Source organism: Oryx dammah, unplaced genomic scaffold, assembly GCF_014754425.2.
Source record: "Oryx dammah isolate SB20612 unplaced genomic scaffold, SCBI_Odam_1.1 HiC_scaffold_23, whole genome shotgun sequence".
NCBI classification, from domain to species: domain Eukaryota; kingdom Metazoa; phylum Chordata; class Mammalia; order Artiodactyla; family Bovidae; genus Oryx; species Oryx dammah.
Window position 1 is genome coordinate 97,521,575 of NW_024070207.1, and position 6,000 is coordinate 97,527,574.

Here is a 6,000-nt window from a genome sequence, read left to right on the forward strand (position 1 = left end):
AATGAAAATTAAAAGCTTCTGCACAACAAAGGACACTATAAGCAAGGTGAAAAGACAGCCTTCGGAATGGGAGAAAATAATAGCAAATGAAGCAACTGACAAACAACTAATCTCAAAAATATACAAGCAACTCCTGCAGCTCAATTCCAGAAAAATAAATGACCCAATCAAAAAGTGGGCCAAAGAACTAAATAGACATTTCTCCAAAGAAGACATACAGATAGCTAACAAACACATGAAAAGATGCTCAACATCACTCATTATCAGAGAAATGCAAATCAAAACCACATTGAGGTACTATTTCATGCCAGTCAGAATGGCTGCGATCCAAAAGTCTACAAGCAATAAATGCTGGAGAGCGTGTCGAGAAAAGGGAACCCTCTTACACTGTTGGTGGGAATGCAAACTAGTACAGCCACTATGGAGAACAGTGTGGAGATTCCTTAAAAAAACTGCAAATAGAACTGCCTTATGACCCAGCAATCCCACTGCTGGGCATACACACTGAGGAAACCAGAATTGAAAGAGACACGTGTACCCCAATCTTCATCACAGCACTGTTTATAATAGCCAGGACATGGAAGCAATCTAGATGTCCATCAGCAGATGAATGGATAAGAAAGCTGTGGTATATATACGCAGTGGAGTACTACTCAGCCATTAAAAAGAATACATTTGAATCAGTTCTATTGAGGTGGATGAAACTGGAGCCAATTATACAGAGTGAAGCAAGCCAGAAAGAAAAACACCAATACAGTATACTAACTCATATATATGGAATTTAGAAAGATGGTAACGATAACCCTGTATGCGAGACAGCAGAAGAGACACAGATGTATAGAACAGTCTTTTGGACTCTGTGGGAGAAGGCGAAGGTGGGATGATTTGGGAGAATGGCACTGAAACATGTATATTATCATATGTGAAAAGAATCGCCAGTCCAGGTTCGATACATGATACAGAACGCTTGGGGCTGGTGCGCTGGGATGACCCAGAGGGATGGTATGGGGAGGGAGGTGGGAGGGGGGTTCAGGATGGGGAACACATGTACACCCATGGTGGATTCATGTCAGTGTATGGCAAAACTACTACAATATTGTAAAGTAATTAGCCTCCAATTAAAATAAATAAATGTATATTAAAAAAAAGAAGGCTGAGAGCTAAAGAAGTGATGCTTTTGAACTGTGTTGTTGGAGAAGACTCTTGAGAGTCTCTTGGACAGCAAGGAAATTAAACCAGTCAATCCTAACAAAAATCAACCCTGAATATTCGATGGAGGACTGTTGTTGAAGCTCCAAAACTTTGGACACCTAACTCGAAGAACCGACTCATTGGAAAAGACCCTGATGCTAGGAAAGACAGGGCAGGAGAAGAAGGGGAAGATAGCGGATAAGACAGTTGGATGGCATCACCAGTTCAGTGGACATGAATTTGAGCAAACTCTGGGAGACAGTAGAGGACAGGGACCTGGTGTGCTCCAGTTCATGGAGTTGCAAAGAGTTGGAAATGAGAGCGACTGAACAAGAACAACAAACAGATATATGTCTTTTATAAGTGTGTTGTTTTTCATTATATAAAATGTGATTGTGAAACAAATTTATTTTGGGCCAGCAGTTTGCTTAGATGTGAACTGTCTGCAGTGGACTTGTTTCTCTAGACTGAAAGACATAATTTGAAAGGAATTTGGACACACCACTCTGTAAGGGCCTACCTCCACAAAATAGATTTTGACATGTATTTTTTTTTATACATAGTTATATTGGATCTGCTAATATTTGTTGAGGACTTTTTCCTGTATGTTCATGAGAGATGTTGGTCTGTTGTTTTCTTATAATGTCCCTGTATGACTTTGGCATTAGGATACTGCTGGCCTCTTAGCATGAGTTAGGAAGTATTCCTTCAGCTTCTATCTTCTGGAAGAGATTGAAGAAGCATTAATACAATCTGTTGATAAATAACATGGTAGAATTCATCAGTGAATCCATTTGAACCAGGGTCATTCTATCTTGAAAGTTGATTAATTATTGATTTATCTTCCTTAATAAAATACTGGCCTATTTAAATTGACTGATTTTTTAAATTAGAAAATAAACTCAAGATACTAAAGAGTCAACTGGATTTAGAGTCCATGTCAATTTCTTTAGATGATTGTAAGTGTTAAGATTGTTCTTCCCACATGTACTTTGATAATGTTTTCTCTAACTTTTACAGAATCACACCAAGGTACATAACTTAATTTTTATATTAGCTACTCTCTTAAACTGTTTGCTTTAACTATTACTTTTAATTATTCAACTATTAGGACATGTCAGTAGTGTGAAGAATATCCTAAGATATACAGCTTGTTGTTTGTTTTTTGTTCAGTCTCTAAGTCGTGTTCAACTTTTTGCAACCCCAAGAACTTCAGGCTTCCCTGTCTTTCACCATCTCCCTGAGTTTGCTCAAACTCATGTCCACTGAGTCAGTGATGCCATCCAACCATCTCATCCTCTGTTGTCCCCTCCTTTTCCTGCTTTCAATCTTTCCTAGCATCAGGGTCTTTTCTAATGAGTCAGCTCTTTGTGTTAGGTGACCAAAGTACTGGAGCTTCAGCTTCACCATCAGTCCTTCCAATAAACATTCAGGGTTGATTTCCTTTAGGATTGACTGGTTTGATCTCCTTACTGTCCAAGTAACACTCAAGACTCTTCTCCAGCACCACAATTTTAAAGCATCAATTCTTTAGCACTCAGCTTTCTTTATGGTCCAATTCTCATATCCATACATGACTACTGGAAAGACCACAGCTTTGACTATATGGACCTATACAATAGAGCACCCCACCAAACCTGCGTCTTGAGTGTGCCCTTTACATATGCTGGCTCCTTGTATACGGACAGTGGAGAGCACTTGTACATTAGGTGAACTGGTTTGTTCAATGAGCTAATGAAACACTGGATGTCATATAAAGTATTTTAGTACCAACGAAATCTAACTAGAAAACATAGATGACGACACTTCTAATCTCTCACTTAATCTCTCAGGACTTTGCTTATTTCCTTGTCCAATAGTGAGATAAACTAGACCCATGGAAGGAATGTCGTAGATAAGGGAATCTCTTGGGATTCCTTGGGGTCATTTGAAGAAATGGGAGAGGAAACCACATTCATAGTGCATTTCAAGACCACTACATATATTTCGGAACACCCTGCTCTCTCTTAACTACATAAGCCTAAGGTTCTTATTGTAGCCCATCCAAATTAAAAGGCTTCTTCTTCTTCTTTAAAACAAGATTACTTTTGTGACAAGCAAATGTCCAAGAGAGATGACATTTTTAAAGTGACTACAACAGAAATAAAGTTTAAAAATATCCCACATGCCAGGTGTCTTCACTCACCCCTAGTTAATATACTATCCTTATATTATACGTGTTTGTTTAGTATTCAGATGATGCTATAACCACTACACCATTCAGGTATGACCTAAATCAAATCCCTTATGGCTATACAGTGGAAATGAGAAATAAGATTTAAGGGACTAGATCGGACAGAGTGCCTGATGAAGTATGGATGGAGGTTCGTGACACTGTACAGGAGACAGGAATCAAGACCATCCCCAAGAAAAAGAAATGCAAAAAAAGCAAAATGGCTGTCTGAGGAGGCCTTACAAATAGCTATGAAAAGAAAGGAAGTAAAAAGCAAAGGGGAAAAGGAAAGATATACCCATTTGAATGCAGAGTTCCAAAGAATAGCAAAGAGAGACAAGAAAGCCTTCAATCAATGCAAAGAAATCAAGACAAACAATAGAATGGGAAAGACTAGAGATCTCTTCAAGACAATTAGAGATACCAAGGGAACATTTCATGCAAAGATGGGCTTGATAAAGGACAGAAATGGTATGGACCTAACAGAAGCAAAAGATACTAAGAAGAGGTGGTAAGAATACACAGAACTGTGCAAAAAAGATCTTCACGACCCAGATAATCACGATGGTGTGATCACTCACCTAGAGCCAGACATCCTGGAATGTGAAGTCAAGTGGGCCTTAGGAAGCATCACTACAAACAAAGCTAGTGGAGGTGATGGAATTCCAGCTGAGCTATTTCAAATCCTGGAAGATGATGCTGTGAAAGTGCTGCACTCACTATGCCGGCAAATTTGGAAAACTCAGCAGTGGCCACAGGACTGTAAAAGGTCAGTTTTCATTCCAATCTCAAAGAAAGGCAATGGAAAGAATGCTCAAACCACTGTACAATTGCACTCATCTCACACGGTAGTAAAGTAATGCTTAAAATTTTCCAAGCCAGGCTTCAGCAATACGTGAACTGTGAACTTCCAGATGTTCAAGCTGGTTTTAGAAAAGGCAGAGGAACCAGAGATGACATTGCCAACATCTACTGGATCACTGAAAAAGCAAGAGAGTTCCAGAAAAACATCTATTTCTGCTTTATTGACTATGCCAAAGCCTTTGACTCTGTGGATCACAATAAACTGTGGAAAATTCTGAAAGAGATGGGAATACCAGACCACCTGACCTGCCTCTACAGAAACCTGTATGCAGCTCAGGAAGCAACAGTGAGAACTGGACATGGAACAACACACTGGTTCCAAATAGGAAAAGGAGTACGTCAAGGCTGCATATTGTCACCCTGCTTATTGAACTTCTATGCAGAGTACATCATGAGAAACGCTGGGCTGGAGGAAGCACAAGCTGGAATCAAGATTGCCAGGAGAAATATCAATAACCTCAGATATGCAGATGATACCACCCTTATGGCAGAAAGTGAAGAGGAACTAAAGAGCCTCTTGATGAAGGTGAAAAGAGGAGAGTGAACAAGTTGGCTTAAAGCTCAACATTCAGACAACTAAGATCATGGCATCTGGTCCCATCACTTCATGGGAAATAGATGGGGAAACAGTGGAAACAGTGTCAGACTTTATTTTTCTGGGCTCCAAAATCACTGCAGATGGTGATTTCAGCCATGAAATTAAAAGATGCTTACTCCTTGGAAGGAAAGTTATGACCAACCTAGACAGCATATTAAAAAGCAGAGACATTACTTTGTCAACAAAGGACCATCTAGTCAAGGCTATGGTTTTTCCAGTAGTCATGTATGGATGTCAGAGTTGGACCATAAACAAGTCTGAGTGCCGAAGAATTGATGCTTTTGAACTGTGGTGCTGGAGAAGACGCTTGAGAGTCCCTTGGACTGCAAGGAGATCCAACCAGTCTATCCTAAAGGAGATCAGTCCTGTGTGTTCATCGGAAGGACTGATGTTGAAGCTGAAACTCCAATACTTTGGCCACCTGATGAGAAGAGCTGACTCATTTGAAAAGATCCTGATCCTGGGAAAGATTGAGGTCAGGAGAAGTGGATGACAGAGGATAAGATGGCTGGATGGCATCACTGACTCAATGGAAATGAGTTTGGGTAGACTCCAGGAGTTGATGATGGACAGGGAGGCCTAGCGTGCTGCAGTTCATGGGGTCACAAAGAGTTGGATACAACTGAGTGAACTGAACTCAACTGAACTGATACAGAATGTAAGCCTGGGGTGCATCTTTTTTTTTTTAAGATCGCAGAGACTGAAAGGTTTAGTCTCAAGTTGGAGAGAAAGGAATTCCTAATCATAGGGGAAGAAAAAGGTTGAATGCGTTGTGTCTGTCTTCGGAAAACGTGAGTTACTGCTTTCTTATTCCGAAAACATTTTTCTTTTAATATAAAGTTATTTATTTTAATTGGAGGTTAATTACTTTACAATTGTATTGGTTTTGCCATACATCAACATGAATCTGCCACAGGTATACACGTGTTCCCCATCTTGAATCCCCCTCCCTCCTCCCTCCCTGTAGCCTATGTATGAGAGATACAAACAAAATGCAAGAGAAAAAGAATTTCTAAAATAAGAAAAAGTAGTTTTGTCTGCTTTGCTTTTAAATGCCTTTTTTTTTCTGTTCTTTTCCTTTCCCTCTCTCTTTTCCTTCCCTCTCCTTTCCTCCCTCCTACTCTATTTCACAGAG